This window comes from Dasypus novemcinctus, chromosome 2, assembly GCF_030445035.2.
Source record: "Dasypus novemcinctus isolate mDasNov1 chromosome 2, mDasNov1.1.hap2, whole genome shotgun sequence".
NCBI classification, from domain to species: domain Eukaryota; kingdom Metazoa; phylum Chordata; class Mammalia; order Cingulata; family Dasypodidae; genus Dasypus; species Dasypus novemcinctus.
In genome coordinates, this window is record NC_080674.1 from 117084425 (window position 1) to 117112280 (window position 27856).

The window sequence follows — 27856 nt, forward strand, 5'->3', positions numbered from 1 at the left end:
CTTATTTCTCATCAGAAGATAGAGGAAAGAAGATGGTGAAATGAAATATTTAAAGTTCTGAAAGCAAATAATCACCAACCAAGAATTTTATATCCAGTGAAAGAGTCTTTCAAAAACAGAAAAAGATCAAGACATTCCTGGATAAGCAAAAACTGAACGACTTCACCATCACTAGACCTGCCCTTCAAAGAAATGTTGGGGGGAATTATTCATATTGGAAGAAAAGGACACTCAACTGTAGATTAAAGCAGCATAAAGAAATGAAGATCTCCAGTAAAGTTAACTACATGGGTAATTATAAATGACAGAATTATTGTGTTGTATTTTTGGTATGTAACTAAACTTTTTACTTTTAAAAGAATCTAAAATGAAAGTGCATAAAAAGTAATGATAAGAAAGAAAAAAAAAAAAGCAAAACAATATGGAAAAACACTTCCTAGGAAAATGTAGGAGTGGGAAGCTCCAAGACTAAGTCCGTCCACCAAAATAACTACTAAACAGGTAAGAACTGTCTGAAACAACTGAAACTCTGGAGGCCATAAGATCACTGTACAGCATCCAGTGAAGAGCAGGAAGAAGAGGCTGATAAACTATGGTAAAGGACAATAAATTGTTCTCTCCAAGTGGTAGCTATCAGGGCCCAACCACCACTCTCACAGCAGGCTGCCACAGGATCCAGCCCCTGGCTAACTCACTGGTGACAGAAAAGGGCATAAAAATCCTCCTCTCCAAGAATGGTGGTGGGCATGGCTAATCACAGATCAAGGCTCTTGGATGAATTCAGATCACTGGGGGCCTGGGCTCTGAGGTCAGTTACTGTTTCAACATATCCCAGACAAAGGCAGTGGCAGGCATTATTTCAATCCTGTCCTGGACAAAGGTGGTAGCAACCATTGTTTCAACACTCCCTGGACAGAAGTGAAGGCAGTAGAGATTTAAAGATGCAGTGCTTCCTCAGGGTTCAGGGAATAGCTAGCTGAAAGTCTGCATTTGCTGAGCAAGCCAGGGAAGCTCAGTTTTGTGGAGCCATCAGAGAAGCTTTTGGCACCCTTCCAGATTCCCTCCTCCGGGCACTTTGGAGCTGGTCTGTGCCTTTTCTGTAGGTCCCTGTCCCTGTTGTGGCTGGAAAAGATTAATTTGGAAAAGTCCTCTATAGTATGATAGTTCACCCAGAATTTGCCCTCCAGGAAAAGCACCTTGAGACACTAGAATGAGGATAAAAAACTACAGAAGCAGACAGTCTGGGGCAAAGTTCTGCCAATTTCAAACACCAAGAAGAAGGAGGTCACCTGGGAAACTGAAGGGCAACGGAATACTTATAAACAGGGGAACTCCAAAACAACTAGCAGACAAAAGTCCAGGACAATACAGAGGCCCAGAAACACAGGGAAAGTCCATCGTACATCATCTGCTTTGTGTAGACCTTCCTGATAGGAGGGCTGATGTTCAAGAAAACCTGTCTTATCACCAACTGTTTGTAAAAACAAGAAACAGACACCTCAGAGAATAAACCACAGAGGTAAATTTTAAAATATTAAAATGTAAAGTGTGCATCAAAAGAGTACAAACACAAGAAACAAGAAATAATAGCCTATCCAAGGAAAAAGATAAAAATACAGAAAACACAAAAGAAGATGAGAATGTGGAATACTAACAAAACCTTTAAAAAATGATCTTAAAAATGTTCAATGACAGAAAGGACAGTACAGAGAAAGAATTAAAGGATACCAGGAAAAAGAGTAATGAATAATATGAGAGATTAAGTAAAGAGATGGAAATCTTAAAAAGAAATCAAACAGAACTTCTGGAGTTAAAGACCCCAATAACTGAAATGAAAAATGTCCAGGAGGGTTTCAAGAGCAGATTGTTGCTGGAAGAAGAAAGAATCAGAGAATATGAAGACAAAGCACTTGAAATGAGTCAGGCTGAGAAGCAGAAAAAAAAGAAATATTAAAAGCAAAAATAGCCAAAAATAGCTATGTGACACCATATACATATTATACATATACACAATATACATATTATAGGAGTCCCAGAAGGAGAAGAAAGAAAGGGGCAGAAGAAATGATCAAAGAAATAATGATAGAGAGCTTCCCAAACTAGTAAAGGATGTGAATATGCACATTCAAGAACCCAGAGAACACCAAAAAGAATAAATATGAAGAAAAATACGCCATGTCATATATTGATTACACTATCAATGCAAACGAAAAGGAGAGAGTTCTGAAGTCTTCAAAAAAAAGCAATGTGTTACATACAAGGAAGTTAAATTAGATTGGGTGACAACTTCTTACCAGAAACTATGGAGGCAAGAAGGCAGCAGAATGAAATATTTCAAGGAAAACAACTGCCAGCAAAGAATTTTATATCTAGCAAGACTCTATTTCAAAAATGACTGAGAGATTAAGACATTCTCAGATGAACAAAAGATAAAGGAGTATATCACCCTAAACCTGCCCTATAAACATTGCAAAATGAAGTTCTCCAAATTGATAAGAAAGGACACTAGACAGTGGTTCAAAGCAACATTAAGAAAAAAATACCTGAGGTAAAGGTAGCTATTTGGGTAATTATATATGCCAGTATTACTGAATTGTATTGTAAATATGTTACCCACCTTCTTACTTCCTACAGGTGCTAAGATACATACATAAAACATAATGATAAACCTATGTTTTCGGACATATGTACAAAAATATAGGTGGTAACAGGTGGAAAAAATCATGGGGGGACAGAGGGGTTCAGGAAAAGTATATGTGAAATGATAATGAAGTTGATTTGTTATCAAATGAAATATGATAGTTATATATTGTATATATATGATTAGTAACTTTAATACAAGGAAAACAAATGAAAAATATATCGAGATAAAAATGATAAGGCCACAATATAGTACAAGACAAAAGAGTGAATAAAGTAGGAATCAATGGAAGAGAGGAACAAAAAGATATGAGTAACAAAGAATAAATAGCAAATGGCAGAAGAAAGTACTGTATTATCAATAGTGGGGTTGGACTATCCATGGAAATGGGGTGGGGAGGGTTGGAGGAAGAAGCAGCTGAACTCAGGGGATTTGCAGGTCTGTGATTAAAACAACAATGGTGGGAATGTTCTTTAAGCAAATATGGCATGGGAGGGTTACCGGAGTAGGGCATTTGGTGTGGGGGGATAAGTGGAATAAGGCACACCTGGGGCATACCTCTATGGTATAGGTAAGTGTTCATCTTGTCATAGTGTTTTATCTCAGTGGGAGGAGAACCACACAATAAACAAGAAAATGTTAAACTTCCATCCTCGGAGTCCTGCTATGTTCTCAATATGATGGACAAGAATCTCTTGAGAATCTAGGTGTAAACAAATTTTTGTTTATTTCAAAATTTTTTATTTTTTATTTTTGTATTATATTTGTTATTTTTAAAATTATTGTTTTGTTTTCTTATTAATTTTACTTGGTTGTTTTTTGGCTTAGTTTTGGGAGAGGTTTTGGATCACAGAAGAGTCACAATTGTGGCAGGGGAGAATCACTGGTACAGGGGAGTTTGTGGGGAAGGGTGCACTGAGACATGCCTCTCAGGCACAGGAATATGTTCAAATGTTCATAGGGCATTGTATCAGAGGGTGGAGACCCACACAACAACCAAAAATATTGAATTCCCATCCTGGGAAGTCTTGCTACACTCTCTAATAGAATGGCAAGAATCACCTGAATTCAGGTTCAATGCCTAGTGATGGAGGACAGACAATTACACCAGGCCCTTGATATTGATGATTGTACTTATGAATATTTTCTTGTCAAATTGAAACTTAGCATAGTATTACAGATTGACTAAGAGTTTCATCCTGAAAGCCTCCTTGCTGCTTAAATGTGGCCTCAGCATATAAATGCACTACCTTCCCCCCAGTGTGGAACATGACTCCTGGTGATAAGCCTCTCTGGCACTGAGGGATTATTACCAAGTGTTAATTAGCAATGTTTCTGGAAAAATATCTTGACCAAAGTGGGGAATAGTAAATACAAATGAGTTTTTATGGCTAAGAGATTACAAAGTGAGTCAGAAGGTCTTTCCAGAGGTTACGCTTGTGCGTGTCTCAGCAGGATCTCAATGACTGCCACAATAAACAGTGCTTCAAATAGTGGGACTCCTGAGGGTTCAGTAGACATCTAGACATGATAAGCAGGGCAGACAACCTCAGGAATTCAGCACCATCTCAGTGGGCCTTACTTTGGAATTCATACTCCCCAGTGTAAGAGAGTTAGATGCATTTATAGTTTCCCTACACATAGCTCTTCTGCCCCTTTTATTTGATCCTATAGTTAGCATTATATTTGATAAATATAGGTCCCAAAGATTTAAATCTTTGGTCTTTTCATGTGCCAGTTGAGCCTTAAATCTTAGCAGAATTGCACCATGTACTCTCCTGTTCACTGGACACACCCAGGACAACTAACTAGGGGATGATGAGGGACAGCACCTATCCCAAGGAACAGAGAGTGTCCGCAACTCCAAGCAAGACTGTTCCATCCATCTACCCCATGGGATCTAAACCCCTTCTCAATTAGAAACAGAGTGGGCATCACCATCCCAAAATCCTCAAGATTAGGGAATGAACAATGGACTAAAGTAGACTTATTATTATTCTATTATAGATATTATTATTCTAGCAATGGAAGAACTTTTATTATTAATATAAAGGCAGTGGTCACAGAGGTTCTGAGGGGAGGGAGAGGGAAGAATAGGTGTAACATGGGGGAATTTGGGGGACATTGAATTATCTTCCATGACATTGAAATGACAGATACAAGCCATTATACATTTTGTCATAACCTATAAAATTACGTGGGGTGGAGTGTAAACTATAATGTAAACTATAGTCCATGGTTAATAGCAATGCTTCAATATGTGTTCATCAATTTTGACAAATATGCCACACTAATGAAAGATGTTGTTCATGTGGGAAAGTGTATGTAACATTTATGTAATTTAAAGCTTCTTTAAAAATTAAAAATATATATATTTTTAATGTAAATGGTTTAAACTCTCCAGTCAAAAGGCAGAGATGGGCACAATGACCCAACTATATGCTATGTGTAAGAGACCTTAAATTCAAAGATTCAAGTAGGTTGAGCATGAAAGGATGAAAAAAAAAAAAAAAAGAGGCTATACAAGTAGAAACCAAAAGAGAGCTAGGGTGGTTATACTAATATTTCATAAAGTTGAATTTAAATCAAAAACTATCATAAAATAAAAAGTTATATAATAAAAAAACTATTATAAGGGACAGAGATGGTCATTATATACAGATAAAGGTGATAATTCAATGGGAAGATGGAAAAATTCTAAATATATATACACCTAACAACAGATACCTAAAACATATGAAACAAATACTCTTAGAGGAATTAGGCAAGAAAAAGATATGAAAGACATACAAAGGAGAAAGGAAGAAGTAAAACCTAATTTATTTGCAGATGATATGATCCTATACATATAAAATCCTGAAAAATTCACAATAAACCTTCTAGAGCTAATAACAAATTTAGCAACAAGGCAGGTTATAAAATCAATGCCCAAAAATCTGTAATGCTTCTATACAAAAACAATGAACAATCAGAAGAAGAAATCAAGAAAAAATTCCATTAACAATAGCAACTAATAGAATCAAATATCTAGGAATAAACTAAACAAAGATGTAAAGGATTTATACAAAGAAAACACAAAACATTGCTAAAAGAAATTAAGGATGACTCTAAATAAATGGAAGGACATTCCATGTTGATGGATTGGAAGACTAAATATCATTATGATGTCAGTACTATCCAAAGCAATTTGTAAGTTCAATGCAATCCAATCAAAATTCCAACAAACTTCTTTGCAGAAATTGAAAAGCCAATCATCAAATTTATATCAGAGTGTAAGGGGCCCTGAATAGCTTAAGCCATCTCAAAAAAGAAGAAAAAAGTCAGAGGACTCACACTTCCCAATCTTAAAACTTATTACAAAACCACAATAATCAATGTGGCATGGTTCTGGTACAAGCACAGGCATACAGATCAATGGAATCAAACTGCAAGCTCAGGAATCAAACCTCACATTTATGATCAACTGATTTTTGACAAAGGGGAAAAGACCACTCAATTGAGGAAGAATAGTCTCTTCAACAAATAGTGCTGGGAAAACTGGATCTCCATTTGCACAAAAAGAAGGAGGATCCCTACCTCACACCATATGCAAAAATATACTCAAAATGGATCAAAGGCCTTAATACAAGAGTTACCAAACTCCTGGAATAAATCATAGCAAAACATCTTCATGATCTGCTATTAGGCAATGGTTTTTTAGACATTACACCCAAAGCACAAGCATAAAGAAGAAAGAGATGGAAGCAGATTTGGCTTAACTGATAGAGCATCTGCCTACCAAATGGGAGGTCCAGTGTTCAAACCCAGGGCCTCCTGACCTGTGTGGTGAGCTGGCCCACACACAGTGCTGATGCATGCAAGGAGTGCTGTGCAATGCAGGGGTGTCCCCTGTGTAGGGGAGCCCCACATACAAGGAGTGCACTCCATGAGGAGATCCATGCAAAAATGAAGTGCAGCCCACATAGGAGTGGCACTGCACACATGGAGAGCTGATGCAGCAAGACCATGCAACAAAAAGAGACACAGATTCCTGGTGCCACTGACAAGAATGCAAGTGGACACAGAAGAAAGAACAGCAAATGGACACAGAGCAGACAGTGGGGGAGGGGAGGGGAGAGAAATAAATAAAAAATAAATTTTAAAAAAGAAGAGAAAAATGGGACCTCAGCAAAATTAAACCTTTTGCACCTCGATGGCACAAAAATATTTTAACAATGGGAGAAAATATTTTTAAATGTATCAGATAAAGGTTTACTACCCAGAATATATAAAGAAGTCCTTCAATTCAACAGCAAAAAAATGGCAAACAACCTTAAAGAATCCTAAAAAAAAATGGCCAAAAACTTTTGAAGACATATCTTCAAGGATAATATACAAATGACCTGAAAGCACATGAAAAGATTCTCAGCAACATTAGCCATCAGGGAAATGCAAATCGAAACCACCAAAACTACCATCTCACACCCACCAGGATGGCCATTACTTTAAAAAAAATGAAAAATGACAGGCTTTGGAAAGGATGTGGAGAAATAGTAACATTCATTCATTGTTGTGGCAATGCAAAACAGTGCCACCACTGTGGAAGATAGTTTGGTGGTTCTTGGAAAGCTAAGTAGAGCATCATCATTTGAACCAGCAATTCCAGTAGCAGTTATATGCCCAATAGAATTGAAAGTAGGTACTTGAACAGATATTTGCACACTGATGTTCATAGCAGTATTATTCACAATTGTCAAAAGATGGAAGCAATAAAAGTGCTCATCAACTGATGAATGGTTAAATAAAATGTGGAATATACATACAATGGGATATTATTCAGTCATAAAAAGAAATGAAGTCCTGGCACATGTGACAACTTGTATTAACCTTGAAGACATCATGTCGAAAAAAACAAGCCAGACACAAAAGGACAAATATTGTATGATCTCACTGAATTGAAACAATTAGAATAAGCAAACTCATAGAGTCAGAATATAGAATATAGAATACCAGATGATGGGGTGAGGAAAGGGAATGGGAAGTTAAGGCTTAAAATGACCAGGGCTCCTATTTGGAATGCTGGACATGCTTTGGTAACAGATGGTGTTATGGCAGTTTGAGAGTATATTTATGAATCCCAAAAAGAGAAAGATTATGTTTGTAAACTAATCTATCCCTCTGGGTATAACACCCTTTGATTGCATTAAATTCGGGTGATAGACCTTTGATTAGTGAGACTTGAGTCAGGCTGCGATTTGCTTCCTTTCTGGTTCTGATATGAACGGACACTCACTCAGACAAACACAGGAAACGGAAACCACCATGTTTGATCCTGCCATGTAAGAAAGATGATTTCTTAAACATGAAGCCCCAAGAGTCTGGGTCTATGGAGCAGCTCAAGGAGGAAATGGTGAGCCCAGAGGTGAAGGCTGAACCCTTGGCAAAGATCAACACCCATCTTGCTTTACCACATGATATCATCACCAGGATCAACAGTAGCTGACTTTGGTGAGAAAGAATCTCTGCCAATGCCTCAAATTGGACATTCCATGGCCTTAGAACTGTAGGCTTTTGCCCCACTATAAAAGCCAACATATTTCTGATACTTTGCATCATCAGCCTTTTGGCAAACTAAAACAGAAATTGATACTGAGATAGTTGGGGTCATTCTGTTTGTAATTACCAAAACTTCTGATACAGTTTTTATAAATGGCTAAGGGGAATATTTTGGAGGAAGTGTGAGATTGTTCATAGAAAAGGCCTGAATTGCCTTGAAGAGATTGTTGGTAGGAATATGGACCCTAAAATTATTTCTCATGAGACCTTAGGAGGAAACGATGAAACTATTATTGGAAACTGGAGGAAAGATAATCTGTATCTCAGTGTTGCAGAGAACGTAGCAAAATTGACTCCTGATGTTAGATGGAAGGCAGAATTTGAAAATGGTGAGCTTAGTCATGTAGCCTATGTACATTTGAAAAATATGGCCTGCCTTCTCCTTGCAGCTTATAGTAAAAGTATAGTAAAAGAGGAAAGAGATATTACTTAGAACAGAATTGCTGAGCACAAAGAAACCAGAGACTGCTTTTTGGAAATTCCAAACTTCCAGAAAACAAGCCCCCATCATATAGTGGCCCATATGAAGACTTAAGTAAACTTGGGACTTGTAAGCCAAGATTGTAAATACAGGTATCCAGGAAGGACTTGTGGACAGTCTTACTGTCTGATAACTTGGACCCCTATTTCCTGCATGCTAAACCAACAATCTTTTTGCAAGATCTGTATGAATGAAACCCCTGTCAGCTTAGACTAAAAGAGACAAGGAGGGGAGAGATTGAAGGGAAAGTAGCTTCAAGAGGAAAACCATGGAAGCTGAGGTCTGGAATTAAGACATCTCCTCAGGCAAGAGGAAGACCCAACTCATATGTATGGAGAGGGTGAGTTTCCTCCAGCATTTGAAGATGATGGATGTTCCATCCTAATGTTCAGGGAGAGTTTGGCTATCCCAGGCTGCAGAGAGGGTGGAGAGCATTCTCCAATGGTTGGGGAGCTAGGTCACCACCCCACTTCTCTGATGAGAGTGTGCCTATTCCTCACAGGTTGGGGAGAGTTAAGTTGACAACCCACTGCTCTGAGCAGGTTGGAACTAGTCCCCATAGATTAGGGAGAATCAGGTCACCATCCCACTGTTTAGATTAGTTTGGTAAGTGGTTGAGACTGCTCTCCAGAGATTGGGGAAAGTGTGGCTGTCACCCCAATGTTCTTGAAGGTAAGGTCTGGAGCTCAGTCACCACCAGATGCTTGATGAGTGTGGAACCAAGAAAATGGCCATTGAACAAACCTGTGGAAAGGGGGCACCACAATGAGACCCAAGGAGTAGAAGAAACCATTATTTTAAGGATGACTCTCAGACTTTGAAATCTAATGGAGTATGTCCTACAGGCTTTCAGAACTTTCGGGGCCCATGACACATGTTTCCCTCCCAAATTCCCCTTATGGTAATGCAAATATTTATCCTATGTATGTCCCTCCTTTGTATACTGGAAGTAGATAACATGTTTTCTAAGTTTCACAGGGGAACTTTACCCCAAGACAAACTATATTCTTATAACTTATTTTGATGTGATTCTGTACTTGGCATTATTACTAAAATGATTTAAGGTTTTTGGAATATTGTAATATAATAATGCATTTTTCGTATGGAAAGATACTTCTTTTTGGGATTCAAAGAGTGGAGTGTGGGAGGCGGCGGACTTGGCCCAGTGGTTAGGGCGTCCATCTACCACATGGGAGGTCCACAGTTCAAAATCCGGGCCTCCTTGACCCCTGTGCAGCTGGCCCATGTGCAGGCTGATGTGCGCAAGGAGTGCCGTGCGTAGGGAAGCCCCACGCACAAGGAGTGCGCCCTGTAAGGAGAGCCGCCCAGTGAAAAGAAAGTGCAGCCTGCCCAGGAATGGCGCCGCACACACGGAGAGCTGACACACATGATGATTCAACAGAAAGAAACACAGATTCCCATGCAGCTGACAACAACAGAAGCGGACAAAGAAGACGCAACAAATAGACACAGAGAACAGACAACCGGGGTGGGGGGGAAGGGGAGATAAATAAATAAATTAAGAAAAAAAAAAAGAGTGAAGTGTGGCTGTTTGAGAGGTCTTTATGAATCCCAAAAAGAGAAAGATTATGTTTGTAAATCTAATCTATCCCTCTGGGTATGACACACTTGATTGCATTAAATTCAGGTGAGGGACCTTTGATTAAATCACTTGATAAGATGGATTTAGGGATTTTGATTGGACTACATCAATGAGGTTTGACTCAGATTGAGTCTTGCCCCTTTCTGGTTCAGATATAAATGGACATTCACTCAGACAGACAGAGGAAAAGGAAGCTGCCATGCTTGATCCTGCCACATAAGAGAGAGGATAACTTAAGCATGAAGTCCCAAGAGTCTGGACCCATGGGGAGCAGCTCAAGAAGAAAGGGTGAGCCCAGAGTTGAAGGCTGAAACCTTGGTAGAGATCAGCAACCACCTTGCTGTGTATCTTCTTCTGTGTCTTCTCAAGTGAGTGCCTGTTTATATCAGCATACCAAGGTGGCAAGGACATAACCTGAGTTACACTCAACTGATGTGGTTGAATCAAAGCCCTAATCTTAACATAATTTAATTAAAAACATCTCAGTTGAATCTAATACAATCAAAGGGATCACACCCAGAGGAACAGACCAGTTTACAAACATAATCCTTATCTTTTGGGGGCTCATAAATAACCTCAAACTACCACAGGGAGTATAGGAACAAGTTTGTGAATACTACTAAAGTTGAGTTGGTATCAAATCAAGTGACATTGTTATAGCTTTAAGATGTTAAATTGAAGCCAAATGGTAATCAGAAAAAAAATAGTTGAAAAACACCCAGAGAAGGAAATGAGAAAGTACTCAAAATGGTTCCTGGTGAAAGATCAAATAACTATGGGAAAAGGTAGTAATGGAAGAATTGGGGAGCAAAAAGAAGATACAAGATTTATAAGAAACAGTGCAATGGCAGAAGAAAGCCCTGCATTAACAATAGTCATTTTAAATATAAATGGGCTAAACTCTCCAGTCAAAAGGCAGATTGACAGAATGAATAATAAAGCATAATGCAACTATATGCTGTTTATAAGACTCACCTTAAATACAAATATCCAAATAGGTTGAAAACGAAAATACATAATAAATATTCCATGCATACACCAACCAAAAGAGAACTGGGGTGGCTATACTAGTATCAGATAAAACAGACATTAAGTGAATTTTTACATGGGGCAAGGAAGAATACTATATTGATAAAGGGATTAATTCAACAACAATATTGAATATATGTGCACCTAACAGCAGAGCCCTAAAATATATGAAACAGATATTGACAAGCATGAAGGGAGAAACAGATGTTTCTCAATTCATAGCAGAATTCAATATACTACTTTTAACAATGGATACAACATCTAGATAGAAGGAAATAAGGAAATGGAAGACTTGAACAATATTAGAAACCAACTAGACCTAACAGGCATATATAGATCACTTCACCCTACAACAGCAGAATACACATTTCTCTAGTGAAAGATCATATGTTAGGTCACAAACAAACGTCTCAACAAAAATTTTTAAAGATTTATTTACTTTTAATTTTCTTTATTTGTCCCTTGTCATCCCCAGAGGTTTCTCAGATCTGTCTGTTCATTGTTTGTTTGCCTTCTCCAGGTTCTCTCATCTGTCTACTCATTGTTTGCTCACCTTCTCCAGAAGACACTGGGAACTGAACCCAAGACCTCTTACATGAGAATTGAGTATGCAATGGCCTAAGCCATATCCACTCCCCATGAGCTGCAGTGTCTGCTGGCTTGTGGCATTTGCTTGTGGAGAGGGGGACAGCATCTAGCTTGTTGCAGAAGGAGGCAGTGTCTACTCATCTTCTTTTAGGGGACATTGGGACCTAAACCTGGGACCTTCAATATGGTAGGCAGGCACTCAACTGGTTAAGCCATATCTGCTTCACAAAATTTTTTTAAACATTGAAATTATACACTCTATTCCAGCAACAAAGGAGAGAAGCTGAAAAACAGTAACAGAGGGAGAACTGGAACATTTACAATTATGTGGAAATTAAACAACACAGTTAAACAACAGTGGGTCAAAAAAGAAATCACAAGAAAATTAGGAAATATCTTAAAGTGAAAGAAAATTAAAACACACAATACCCAAACTTATAGAATACAGAAAATACAGGGTTGAGAGCATAATTTATAGATTTAAATGTTTACATTTTAAGAAGAAGAGCTCAAATCAGTGAACTGGCATCACACCTGGAGGAATTACAAAAAGAAGAGCAAAGTAAACCCAAAGAGAGAAAGAAGGAAATAATAAAGATTCGTGTGGAGATAAATGAAATAAAGAATAGAAAAACAATTGAGAGACTCAACATACTTAGTTCTTTGAAAAAGAATCAATAAAATTAACAAACCTACATCAGAAATTAAAAGAATTATAAGAGTGTACTGTGAACAACTGTGTATTAGGCAGTCACAGGGGTGCTGATGCAAAATACCAGAAATTGGTTGGTTTTTGTAAAGGGTATTTATTTTGGGTAGGAGCTTACAGATACCAGGCCATAAAGCATAAGTTACTTCCATCACAAAAGTCTATTTTTACGTGTTGGAGCAAGATGGCTGCCAATAGCTGCAAGGCTTTAGGCTTCCCAACGTCCTTCCTTCCAGGGTCTTGCTTCTCTCTGGGTTCAAGTTTCCTTTCTTCCCAGGGCTTGCTTCTTCCTAGGCTCAGGGATCCTCTCTTCCTGGACTGGCTTTTCTTTCCTCTGTGTGCTCACTTCCCAGGGCTCCAGCTTAAAGTTTCAGCATCGAACTCTAACATCAAAACTCCAACATCAAAAACTCCTCAACTCTGACCCTTGCCACCCCACCAAGGGGTGGGGACTCAATGCCCTAATGATGTGGCCCAATCAAAGCCCTAATCATAACTTAATCATGCCCAGGTACAGACCAGATTACAAACATAATCGAATATCTATTTTTGGAATTCATGACCATATCAAACTGCTACAAACTGTATGCCAACAAATTAGATAACCTAGAAGAAATGGACAAATTCTTAGATATTCATGAATTACCTAAACAGGCTGCAATAGAAACACAAAATCTCAACATACCAATAATAAGTAATGAGATTGAATCAATAATCAAAAACCTCCCAACAAAGAAATGTTCAGGACCAGATGTGGCTTCACTGGTGAATTTTCCAAACATTCAAAGAAGATTTTTTTTTTTTTTTAAGATTTATTTTTTATTTATTTATCTCCCCTTCCCTGCCACCCTCCCCACCCTGGGTTGTCTGCTTTCTGCGTCTATTCGCTGTGTGTTCTTATGTGTCCTCTTGCAATCTTGTCAGCAGCACCTGGAATCTGTGTCTCATTTCATTGCGTCATCCTGCTGCCTCAGCTCTCTGCCGATCTCTGTGAGGGTTCAGCCTTTCCTCTTCCTCTTAAGGCTCCAAGGGCCCAGCTTCTCCCAATCTCAGCAGGAGGCTGGAGGTTCCTTTCTTTCCAGACTTTCTCAGCTGCTCAGGGCTCTCGTCTCTTTAGCTGCAAACTATCAGCCATGCAAACATGGCTCAGCTCTTCCCAGGGCTTTAGTTATTTCAACCTTCTCCTTTCAGTCACATGGCAGAACCAAAATGACCAAGCTCTCTCCTCTTCTGATGTCCATGGAGCTCTCTTTCTTCCTGTGCCTTCCTCTGTGTGTCTTCTTGAATGAGTGTCTGTTTATATAGCCTACCACGGGGTTGGGGACTTAAACTGAGTTACACCTTCCTGGCATGGTCAAATCAAAGCCCTAATTTTAAAATAATTTAATCAAAGACATTGCAGCTGAGTCTAGCACAATCAAAGGTTATCATGTCCAGAGGAACAGACCAGTTTACAAACATAATCCATATCCCTTTTTGGAATTCATAAATAACCTCAAACTCCTACAATATGCAAACAGAAATTTTCTAATTTTAAGTATTTTTAAAGAAAATCAAGTCTCCCTGACTTCCTAACCCAACCTCCTATATTCCCTCCCTAAAGATAACCACTGTGTTCCCATGAGGTTTATACAAATGAACTCAAATTTAAATGAGCCAAGTTTGCATTAAAGGGGAGATAAGGGAAAAAAGCAATCCTTTTCAATTTACGTGAACAATTATGAAGCAAATATGGCCCTGAAGAATGAGCTTATTTTCTTCTCCCAGGTGCCTTTCTGAGTCCCACTGTCCAGCTAGAAACTGCATGGGTAATCCCAAAATATAGAGACTAGTATCTCTATCACACCACAGTGGAGTCTCTTCAGGCAGATAAGGTAGCACCTATTAGACTCCCTCTAAAATATGTGCAAATTGGTAAGTTAAAGCCAACTAGTGCTTCTTTCACAGAAAGGCCAGTTCATTTATCAAAAATTTTCCCATTATATAAGAATACAGCAGGGAGAAAAATGTGTCTGCTCAGTAAGGAACCCACAGAAACTCAGTCTGATAAATCAAAATCCCACCTAGACTTGTTGTCCTACCACCATCATTTATACACTCTAGGAAATTTTTCTCTCTTCAAATAACAAATGTTGAAGATCTGAGTCAAATTATTTTGGTGCTTCAGGGAACTCCATAAAATTTATGGGAACTGAGATAATGTTTCCTGTTCTCTCTATTCCCATGACATAAAAATCTCTGATATTACTAATGATGATCTAAAACCTCTACAGGAACCCTCTCTGAGATTCTTGCCCTCCTCAGTTCTCTCTCTTATCTCTTGAGCCCAGGTTATACACTCCTGTTTGCTTCCTCTGTACTCAACTTCCAATTCTGGAGGAATTTCCTATACCACCCCCACAAAAGGCAGCTTAATCTTATCTTGTCCAAGAAATGCCAAAGATGGAGACGGACTTTGGCCCAGTGGTTAGGGCGTCCGTCTACCATATGGGAGGTCCGTGGTTCAAACCCCGGGCCTCCTCGACCCGTGTGGAGCTGGCCATGCGCAGTGCTGATGCGCGCAAGGAGTGCCGTGCCACGCAAGGGTGTCCCCCGCGTGGGGGAGCCCCCACGCGCAAGGAGTGCGCCCGTGAGGAAAGCCGCCCAGCGTGAAAAGAAAGTGCAGCCTGCCCAGGAATGGTGCCGCCCACACTTCCTGTGCCGCTGACGACAACAGAAGCGGACAAAGAAACAAAAGCAGACAAAGAAACAAGACGCAACAAATAGACACCAAGAACAGACAACCGGGGAGGGGGGGAAAATAAATAAATAAATAAATCTTAAAAAAAAAAAAAAAGAAATGCCAAAGATGTAGTTAGCCCTTATAGAAGCTGATACCCTGCCACTTCCTAATGATGATCTAGACGGGGGCTGCCAAACTATAGCCCACAGGTCAAATGTGCCTATTTTTGTAAATAAAGTTTTATTGGAACACAGCCACATTGATTTATTTAAATATTGTCTATGGCTGCTTTCACAGTATAATGGCAATTAAGTTGAGTAGTTACAACAGAAACGTAAGGCTCACAAATCCTAAACCATTTACTATCTTCCTCTTTACAGAAAATATTTGTTGACCCCTGATTTAGGAGATCAGGTGAGGCAATCTATTTATTATATGTGCTTTCAGCAAAATACATAAGACTTGACAGAGAGCATCCTAAACATAAGAATATTTATTGCTTACCCAAGCTAAAGTGCAGAGGCAGTCAGGTTCCAGTTGGTTCAGAAATTAAACAGTGGAATCAGGGACCCAGGATTTTTACTTTTTTCTACTCTGCCCTTCTCAGTAGGTTGGCTTATAACTCACAGTGTCCAAATGGCTGCATCCTCATAGGACAGCATCCACTAAAAGAAGGGAAGCATAAGGGCAAAAGATATCTTCATTGTGAAATTCTTCTTTTATCATGAAAGCAAACCTTTCCTAGAAACCCCGAGTATAAATTCAGAAACTGGTTGCATGCACACCCTTAGACCAATCAATCACAAAGGGGATATAATTAGTTCAGTATTGGGTGCATTGAGGATAAAGCTCCATGTTATTTCAAAGTTGAGGTGTCTAAAAAAACATATTAGTCTAGAGTCCAGGAAAGAGGTAAACTGAATTATTTATAGGACACTTTTCAGAATGATGGTTGGGTGGGAAGCTACTAAGAATTTCCCAGGAAAATAGGCTGAAAGTGGGAATGTCCTTGGAAAACCTTGTCTGTCTATGGGAATGGTAGAAATCACGAACCTGGGTAACGTTGTTGTATGAGATGTGTGAAATGCAAAGAAAGGTGAAATATGACAAACCCAAATCAAAAGTCTGCTGTCAGTTGTTAATAGTATGGATGTATAGAATTATTCTGACCTCTTTCTGCAAAATATAATAGAGACTTAATTGTTTGGCTTCACTTATTTTAAGCTTTAACAATAAAATGAAATCTCACTGCTTGTTTTCAGCTAATAAGAACAACAAAATTACCAATTATGATTACAAATCTCTTATAGTGAATCCTCACATAATCCAAAAACTGATTTGCACATGACTAATAACCACAGACTTTGTGTGACCTTTTGGTCTCCAATGAAACACCCTGGGAAAATTGTTTTCCCTCCACTCAAATCAAAACAGTAACTACTCTACATCATTTAGGATCCTTTGTCAGCAGAATTCAATTAGCATTAGCCTGAGGTCACCTCAGGACTTCTAAAACTTTTTCATTCTGCGAACTCCCCTGGGTTTTCCATGACTCATTTCAACTGTCCACAAAAAAAAAAAATAAGAGTTCACGTTTCATCTTACCAGATTCCAAAGTATCTCTGGTCTCCCCTTCACATCAAATCTGAAAGGAGGAAGTGCCCAGGGGAAGGCAGTAGGTGGAGAATGCTAGGTCAACCATAGTTCACTGCCTCTTCCCCAAGCAGCTATTCAGAGCTGTGGGGCTGACTGTTGTCTCTGTTATTTCCTGAGAACAGCCGGTGATCCCTCTATGGGTCACCTCCCAGTTTAGAAAACACTGGGAAAATACTGAAGAGCTATTTGGTATAGTGACAGACTATGAGTTAAATAGAACTCAGGAATGCTAAAATAACATTTGCCAAATTTTCTATATTAGTAGCATAAAAGTATCAGCTTAAATCAACAGGCAAATATATATTATTTTCCATTATTACTAAAATTAAATATTCTCTCTTCATTGAACTATTACAAACTGACAATTTCATTTGTTCAATCTCTAGTACCTACTCTATGCAAGTCAATTTGCAAGGTACAAGGTAAGTCAAGCACAATTCCTGATTTTCAGTATGTTAAAATCTAAAACACAAAATAATACCTATGTGAAAAAGCCCAATATGACATTATTAAGGCTAATATGGCACAAGTTTGTGAGAGTTAGCCTAGCACTCACTGCTAGAATTCAGTTGTGTCTGATCACATTCACAAGCTTGCTGTGATGGGTCTGCCAGGAACACAGGCACTTGAGGCTCTGCCCAGGAAGACATCATGAAGGCAGGATCAAGCTGTTAAGTCTGACCTGATGGAAGTGCCTCTATGGACAAAGCGGAGGTGCAATTCTAGGTATAAGTATATCCTATAGCTGTCAAATTGGATGCTTCCCCTGCCCTTGGAGGAAAAGTAGAAAAAGCTGTTTTCACTAATATTTGTAAGATATGGGGCCAGAGGGGAACACAGCCTGGTACCCTTTTCTCAAGGAGAAAGATCTATTAATATGACAAAATCTTAAATTCATTCATTCAACAATATTTATCAAGGATCTTCAATGAGGCAAAAATAGTCACAAAATTATATGGCCTAAGGAAAAGTGGATAACTATTGAGTAATGTACATAGGCCAGGAAGTAATCAAGCTGATATTTATAAAATTAATGAGATCTTTATTGGAATAGAATGTCCAATTGGTAACAAATTTTTAAAGGATGTGTGAAGACTAAAGAGGATTGAAAGGCAAATGGTAAGGCTGATTAATTAAGAAAGGAAATTAGGTTCTATGAGAAAAGGTTAAATTAATTTGAGTTACTTAACTTAGAGAAAACTAAGGACAGATCTGATTATTATCTTCATGATTAGGAAGGGTTTATGCTGTTCTTGCAGGACTAGATGTGCGAAAATTAAAGCATTTATTTACCCATTCATTTAATCACTAAACACACAAGACAGCTGCCTTGTTGGCTAACACATAGGAGATTGCAGAAATAAGAAGAGAATACAATATAGTCTCTGTCAATGGAAGACATTTCAGTGGGACATAAGAAAGAACTTCTTGACAAACCTAACAATAAAACTCAAGAACTGACTGAAAGAAAGTATGTAATATAAATGTCTAGAGACTGTCAAGAAGAATATTGATTCTATTCAAGACTGTCATGATCAGGACATAGAACTAGATGATTACCTAAGTTCCTTACTAGACCTACAATACTAAAACCTGTACCTAGTTTTACAGCAATGGTTTCCTATAAAATGATATTAAAGGTGACGTAAAACTAGGTGTATATAACTAGATTTATATTTTTCCATTGACTAATATGACTTCATGTCAAACAACCTTATGTTCATTTCTAACTGCTATTTAAAAGTGATACCTGACTCCTTGTCTACTAATCTCTCTGACAGAAAGTTTAAGACTTGAATTCTGGATCAAGATTATTCCCAATAAACAGATTGCTGCTATAATCTGAGAAAACTATTCAGAATATGATAATCAACTCTTTTTTTTTTTAATTTAGATTGTCCAATTGAGCATCCTGTATTATAGACATAAGACTATCAAAGCCCAATTTAATCCTTTCAAGAAATTTAGTGAAGTGCATATAACATTAAAACTAGTCAATCACATCTAGAACATTCGTTGTTTAACTAGAATGATAGAGAGAATAGAAGTATTTGAAGCTACCTGCTAGGTACTTCTATATGAATATCCACTGACATTTCAAATTTGATGTCAAGAAGACAAAGAGAGATGAGTGACTCAAATCTGTTATTTGTACTCAAGACTCTTAATTTAATTATAGGTATCACCATCATCTTCCCAGTCCTCCAGAATAGAAATGTTAGCCATCTTTGACTCCTCACTCTTTGTCCCTCAAATTAATGCATTCAGCAATACACTATCAGATGCCTATCATGTCTGTCATTGTCCTAGGAGTAAGCAATGCAATGATATATAAGACATTGTATCTCCCCTCAAGCATATGGCCATTAAAACTGAACATTTCAGTCCTATGTGATTAGTTTTTCATTGATTTTCAGATAACTGTAGTTTCACAGGCAGTTTTAAGACATGCTACAGAGAGATCCTTTGCCTGGTTTCCCCAGTGGTAACATTTTGCAGAACTACACTATATCAAAACCAGAATATTGACATCACTTCCATTCTCCCATCTTATTCAGATTTCCCCAGTTTTACTTGTGCGTGTGTTTGTGTGTGTGTTTATGAAGTTCTCTAGAATTTTATATTAATACCTGTGTAGGTTTTGTATCCACCACCACAGTCAAGATGCTGAACAATTTTGTCACCACAAGGATCGTGCTGCCCTTTGATAACCACACCCACCTCCCTCCCATCCACTCTCCCCCCATCTCTAAACCCCTGGCAACCACTAATCTATCATCCATTTCTAAAGCTGTGCTATTTTTAAAATGTTATTTAAATGAAGCCATTAAGAACTTAATCTTTTGGGATTTGTGGGGTTGGGGAGAGCTCAGCATAATATCCTGGTGAATCATCCAAGTCATTGCATGTATCAGTAGTTTTGCTGCTTACTATTCTATGTAAGAGAGTCAGTTTAACCACTCACCTGTTGAAGAACATCTGGGCTAATTCTAATTTTTGGCTGTCAAAAATAAAGCTGCTACAAAATTCGAGTATGGGTTTTTACATGAACATACATTTCCATTTCTCTGGGACAAATGCCCAGGAGTGAAGTCACTCAGTCATATGGTAGTTTCATTTTTAATGGGTTTCTTTTAAAGAAACTGCCCAATTGTTTTCTAGAGGAGCTGCACCATTTTCCATCACCACCAGCAATGAATGAGTGATCAAATTTCCCACATTCTCACCAGCAATAGGTGTTATCACCATTCTATTTTTGCCATTTGGATAGATTAATTTCATTTTAAAAAGCATGAACATATTGTTCTGTGAGGCAATGGAAAGAGCGTTTATGTCCAGATGCATGCAGTGTGCATGTGTGCATGTTGGGGACAATGGTAGTTTGCCAATAAAGGATTCATGAAGGAGATAACATTTGCATTGGGTTTTTAAAAAATTGAGTAGATCTTCACAGACTAGAGAGAAAGAAAGGATATATCTGGCCTATAAAATAAAATGTTCAAAATCAGGGGGGCATGAGAGGGTGTGAAGAATGGAGGAAGCTCTGCATAAGTGGAGGCCACTGTGTCTTGCATGAGGGTTCAGGAGTATAGATAAATGGGACAGGAATCTATGAAAATAGAAGAAGTGTCTTGTGTGTCATGGCAGGGATTTCAGCTGTGTGCTGCAGACAAGAGTAAGTCTCAACTAGGATAAACACAATGACGGGATTGTATCCACTCAGTTTTCATGGGCTGCCAATTGTACCTCAGCAGCACCTCCCATATCTGACACCTCCTTTCCTTTTCCACTGCCACAGTCCTGCCTCAGAAGCTCACCATAACTCATCTGGAGTCCCTGCTTCAATCCACCCCTACCTATTTATACCAGGGTCATTTTCAAATCCTACACATCATGGTATGTCATTTCTCTCAGAAATCTTCACTGGCTGAACAAAACCTGAACTCCTCAGGGGGCATTCAATAGCCATGATGTGACCTTATTGCTTCCCTCTAAGAAAATAAGGTGTAGGTTTATGGGGCCAATTCCCATTCCCCATAGAGATCAGGTTTTTTCCAGCTTCTGAGCTGAAAACTTATGTTACCTCCACCTCCTCCTTAGCCAGCAGATATGTTCCTTATCCTTAAAGACTCAGGCTTAATGAAGCTTCCTTTGTGAAGGTGCCCATAATCCCCTTTCTTCCTCCACCCCTAAATTTAAACTAATCACTCTCACTTTATGTTTCACTCTCATTTTGTTTATATGGCCACTAAAGTATTTCATTTTGCCTTGTGTTACAGTTAGTTTTCAAGTATTTCTCCTGAAATACACTGTTAACTCTTTGATTCGAGATTTGGTCATATGGATGACTATAGAAACTTTATCTTTTATTTATCTAATATTAATGCTTGTACCAATCTATGTACCAAGAATTTGGCTGTGTCCAAAGGAAGGTATATAAACTCTCACAGAGTGTGAATCTAGGAAGAGGGTAGGATATATTAAAAATAATAAAAAGCAAAAAAAAAAAGAACACCATGCTATATAGTTTAACAAACTCCTTATAGCATATTTCTGTGGACATAAAATCTACTTCTGATAAATTTATGCAAATGTAGAAAGTGAGCTGCACATAAATAATGTTGCCAGTTCTATACCCTTTTCAAAATCAAGGTCTCAAATGGCAACACTCCCAAGAGTGAGGTCAAGGCAACCACTCATTATCAGAAATACGTGACCATACTATCCTTTAATATATTTGATTTAACAGCAATAAAAATAAAATCAGAAATCTTAGAACAAAGTAAACAGGATGTAATGCAAAATTTATCCCTTGGTGATGAACCAAAAAATGTGTTGATCTAACTTGAAATTTATCAGGAAAAACTCGACATCTACTATCTTTTTTTAGTAATTTACATACATTTTTCTCTAATTCAAAACCAAGCAAATGTCACCTTTTTTCTCTAATAGAATCAGTATTCCATTTCTACGCTATACTGTTGCCACTCAATATATCTTTAATTTATAGAAAATTATAAAGTAACATATGGCATACTGCCCTCCTAGCATTTCTAAAATAAATGCCATAAATGTGTAAATGTTAAACTAGGATTACTGGGCTCTCCTCTGTCCTGGGCACACAGTTATTAGGGGTTGATCACTAGGATAGTCTCATATAAACTAGATTTTTATTTGTTTGTTTTTATTGTTCTTCCAGTCAAGCAAATATTCTTTAATTTCAAAAGAAATTCTGAAACATAAAGGTCATGACTTTATTTAACTCCTAAAAGTACAGCTGGTTCTCAGTGATATCTTTGATAGGCCTTTAATCAGTTTTTAATCACATTCCAGTACCAGGCACTGTGATCAAAATTTCCCTCTAACTTATTGGACCTGAGGGTAGTATAATCTTTTAGAAATTCTATAACATACTTAGCTGAACACAAAAAGAAATTTCTGGAGCCAAATTTTATCTTAGTCTTTTTTTATTAGAAAGAAGAAAGGAAAATATTTAACTGTTGTGTGTATCAAAGAAATTGAACGAATTGAAAATTACCTTCAAGAGGAAGCTCTGCCAGACTAGAGAGTACCCATATGAACTAATGTTAGTGAGGCTTAGTTTAGCAATGAAGGTTAATAGTTACTAATAAAACTGACTTTAAAAACTGTTTCAACCTTTGTATTCTTTTTCTTCTTCCTTGAAGGAGGCTAGAAGAAGGTGAGAATGAGAACAAAGGGACACACTGGAGAGAAGAGTCAGAAAGTGTGGCAGATGAGCCACAGCAGGGAAATGCAGTCAGTTTCTAGTGATCTACTTCATTGTATTGAAGTGTTACAAGAAAATAAATGCAAACAGGTCAGAAATGAGAATGCTTTCAAATGTCTGCCATTCCTTCAATATAGTAACAATAATGCTGATACAAATGCCTCCCATCTGATTAGTGTTTGAAGTTTACAATGGACTTTCACCCGCAGGCATTTTCTTTCCTAACCTAATCCTCACAATATCTCATGGAGGTAAAAAATTAAATTTCCACACTACCTATCACTACAGCATTCAACTATAAGAATGGCATAGCTTCTCTTGGTGGCTGTCTGCACAGATTCTATAACCTCTATCTATGCAAGCAGAGTAGTGGATGAAATAATCCAGAGCATGAATAAGTTCTGCTAAAACTGGATTGTTTATGATTATGAATTGTTGATTTCCAGTGTGAAAATGGTTCTTCTGTTGAGTGCTTATATCATGTTCTACACTCTAGAAGCTGCTCATTTACCTAACATGACTTCTAAAGGTGCAGTCAGTATAAGACATTCACTTAAAGACAAATTTGATAGAATTAAAGGCAACTCAAGTGGCTTCTCTACAAACAAGACAATGCTGTAAAGTGTTGTAACTGAGAATACTCCCCAATTAAATCCATGTGCTTAGAACAGCTGCAACTTAACTCAAAACTCTTATGAATGAAACTCTTCATTCTATTTGTGAATTTTAAGCTTTTAAACAATGATGGATAGGTCAGAAATGTATGATATCAGTTTCTAATAGAGTTGGATTACAAACATGTTTTACATCTTCTGTTGGTTTGTCATCCAAACATGTTTAGTCTGAAATCAAGCAGAAGCCGTGAATATTATTATTGTGGCCTGGATTAAGGCCACATGAGACTCATATGGCCTTGGAATTAGCACATTCTGCTTCAGCATTGTGGTCTAGAATGAAGAGGAATGAGTCCTAGATTGGAGCTCGTGTCCATGGAATAGCAGCCCATGTGGACTAAAGAGCTAATGGACTTGAGTCATCAGTGTCTGTGGATCAAGCAAATTATTTCCAGACTGAGAAGTTTGTTTGTTTTTTAATATGATTCCCATACTGCACTCTGGATATAATATATTTACACTGTTCAAATGGAGCCCACAGATAGGTACCTTTTAAAATCTTCTCAGGTGATTTGGATAACCAGTGAGGTTTGGGGACAAGGGGCTAAGCTGAAATTTGTCCAAGTGGACATGAGCAAAGAGTAGGGGATTGGGGGACCAGGGAGGCTAGGGGGGTTGGGAGGGGTCCTCTATCTGCACACAGACAGGAAAAGCCTCCTTATACTACCTCTCCAGCATCCAGTATTGACAACTAGAAGTCTGATTATAATCTGATTCCTTCCTTTCTAGACCATGTTTGTTTGTTTGTTTGATTAGTTGATTTTCTCTTTGGAAACTTTTAGAATTTTTTTAAAACTTTAAAGATTAATAATTTCATGAGGATGTGACTAGATAAGGATATCCTTTTAATCTGAAAAGTCAAGGCTTCAGGCTCAAAGGAAATTCCTCTATCTCCTTTTCATCTCTTCCATTCTCTGTGTTCTCTTTTTCTAGGAACTCCTTTTAAATGGGTGCTGAGCATTATAAATTGCCATGCTTGTTTTAATCTTTCATTTATATTTTCAATTGCTTTCTCTTTTTTTCTGTATTTTGAGATATTTTCTTTATTTTATTGTCCAGACCTGTAATTCAATCTTTAGCAATGTTCATACTGTTTTTTTTCATTCCTTGCATTTGACTTTTTTCTTTTTTCTTTTTTTCTTTTTTTATTACATTCAGAAAATATGACGTCCCCATATACCCCCCACCCCCCTCACTCCACTCCTCCCCCCACAGCAACAATCTCCTCCATCATCATGAGACATCCATTGCATTTGGTGAATACATCTCTGAGCACCGCTGCACCTCATGGTCAATGGTCCACATCATAGCCCACACTCTCCCACGTTCCATCCAGTGGGCCATGGGAGGACATACAATGTCCGGTAATTGTCCCTGCAGCACCACCCAGGACAACTCCAAGTCCTGAAAATGCCTCCACATCTCATCTCTTCCTCCCATTCCCCACACCCAGCAGACACCATGGCCACATTCTCCACACCAATGCCACATTTTCTTCGATTACTAATCACAATAGTTCATGAATAGAATATCAGTAAGTCTACTCTAATCCATATTCTATTCCTCCATCCTGTGGACCTTGGATTGGTTGTGTCCACTCCACATCTATATCAAGAGGGGGCTTAGATTCCACATGGATGCTGGGTGCAATCCTCCTGCTTTCAGTCGTAGGCACTCTTGGCTCCACGGTGTGGTGGTTGGCCTTCTTCAACTCCAAGTTGGCTGATTGGGGTAAGTCCAATAAACCAGAATGTAGGAGCTGAAGTCTTTTGAGGCTCGGGGCCTGGCTATCATATGGTCAGTCCAGTGATTCAGCTCCTCTGCGTATGTATTAAACCCCAGCACCAACTACAGTTCTGGTAAATGTAACAGGAGAGGCTTGTGAACAAAGATCACATCTGAGTCCAGCTCCATGACACAGAAACACAAACTCCAAAGAAGGGCCAACTGACATGGCACGGAATTCCATCTTCCATGACCATAGAACCTGTGGGTCTCTGTAGCCCTCAGAAGAACCAATACCCGGGGTTGTATCTACTTTATCTGTCTCTGGGACTCTGCTGAGGTGTGCATAAGGGCGACCCCTCTGATAACCTCCCGGCTCTTTTTTGGAGACTCATAGCCATATAAACTCATTTGTCCTTTCCATTTCCCCCTTGATTCAGGTCATTTAACTTTTTTCTACTTTTCCAATAAGATTTTGAGATTTTAGGACTTGTTTTGTTCTCTAATTACTTATCTTCATAGCATCCTCCTCCTGCTTTTCCTTCTTCTTCTTTTTTTTTTTTTTTTTCTTTTAAGGGATAACAGCCACCTGACTCTAAAGATTATTTTTAAAATGTTTTGTGAATGTTTTCTTCTGTTCCCTGAATTTCCCTGAAATCATTCTTTCATAACCTTGGATCAGTGGTTCTGTTAGTTCATCTTAGTCCTGTTATTGGTTTCTGTCTGGTAACAGTGGTTGTCATTCATAGCTGATATAGTTGGGTTATCTCTGCAATGGTAGAGGTCTGATGCTCTACCTGGAGTCCCCAACTTTGAGTGAAAAGACTGCTTTTAGGTTCAATGTAAATAGTAGGGTCAACTGGACAGTGTCCCTTAAGTGTTCCTGGTGCGGCAGGCATGCAGGCTAGGTATCATCCCCTCTACTCCTTGCTAATTTAGGAAGGTGTTTACTTTGGCAGAGGAGGATTTATGGGTTTTAACCTCCTAGAAAGGCAGCTTGTTGTTTCGTTTCCCTCCATATCTGTGAGAACTCTTTAGTCACCATATGGCATATTCTGCTTCTCTCTCAGACTCCTGAAGAATTTGTTTTGATAATATTATTCAGGGTTATCCTGGTATTGATTTCCATTTGTGCCTGCCGTTTAGGATAGTGAAGGAAGTGAAAGGACTGACCAGATAGTTCTGTTGTTAAGAGTTTAAGTCCTTTCTAATTACTCTGTCTGCCCTTTGAGCCTCTTCTCTACTTTGGTCACTCTGAGCTTGGAGTACTCAAGATTGCATCTTTTCTAACTTGCAAAAATTCTCATAGTTTTCTGTCTGCTAAAGAGATGCTTCCTTTTTTTCCAACATTGCTATGATTTTTTTTTTAATTTCAACATGTATCTTTCAGTCATATAAGGGATTCAGGCAGGAAGAGAGTTAGATGTGTGTTCAGTTCAGTCTCCTACAATATAACTTCTTTCAGAGTCCCACTATATTAAACCACTGCCACATTTAACTGTAGGAAGACACAAACACAAACTTTAAACCACATCACTCCAAAAATACATAGGAAACAAGTAAAAAATAAAACCCCCAAAATGCATTATGACATTGTTAGTGTTTTTTCATCCTTTTTAAATTTTGTACTTCTTCCAAGAGAAACAGTTCTATCTGAGAAGATATCTTCCTCATAGAGAAGAGTATCTATGGAGTTAATATTCCAGTTGACCACAAGTAAAAGTTTGTGTCCTTTTCAAAATACTTAGTCCCAGAGAAACCTAAAGTGAATCCATTGTTACAGTCTATTATGTTATAAAAATTCATAATAGGAATGTTGCTTACAAGAGATTGTGAAAATCGACATTAATCCTCAGTCTCTTTGATGGTTACAGACCCTGCGCGGTTGCAAGGTTACACAAGGAAACCATTTCTTGCCAAGGTGCAGAACCACCAGTGGAAGATTACAACATCCTACTAATCTGCATACAAGCTTTTCTTGGAAACTGCATTTTGAAATCACATTGTCTTCTATTTGTAAATGTCACTTAAACACTTACTATCTCCCATCTGCCCTGAGTGAAGATTCAGGAATTGCTTATAAGTAACAAACCAATTATGTATGGTCGCTGCAACATTAATCATAAATAAGCATATCACCCAATTGTAATATAATCCAAGAACTTTAGAATCTCCTTATAATATTTCCAGTTCACATCTAGATTATAAATAGGATATATCTAGATTATAAAAACTTGGTCTGTAAGAGCTTGTCTGCCTTGCACGCATGCATTCAACTTGCACTTTAGCTGATGGAAGATAGCATTCTACATGGATAAATGTAAGAAGGGAGAAAAGCAAAGAGCATTTACAGTGAATATTAGGTCGTCCAGGGTACCAAACTATAAAGTTAACCTGTAGGACAAAAGGCTATGAAAGTAAGTTGAATAAATCTCTAAAATCCAGGAGATAAGAGTAGTGGTACATTACTAGTGCCTAAAAATGTGATTTTTCTAGTCCCTGTAAATTTATAACAATCTCCAAATCGCCATTTATACTAGGCCTCAAAACTTATGGATTAATAGCAAACTATCACTGAATCAGAAAAGAAAGTTGAAGAAGGCCAACATTCATTCTAATGGAATATCCTATAGTATATGTGTGCAATGCAGGCAAACCTGGTCTTGAGTGCCACATCCAGAGCC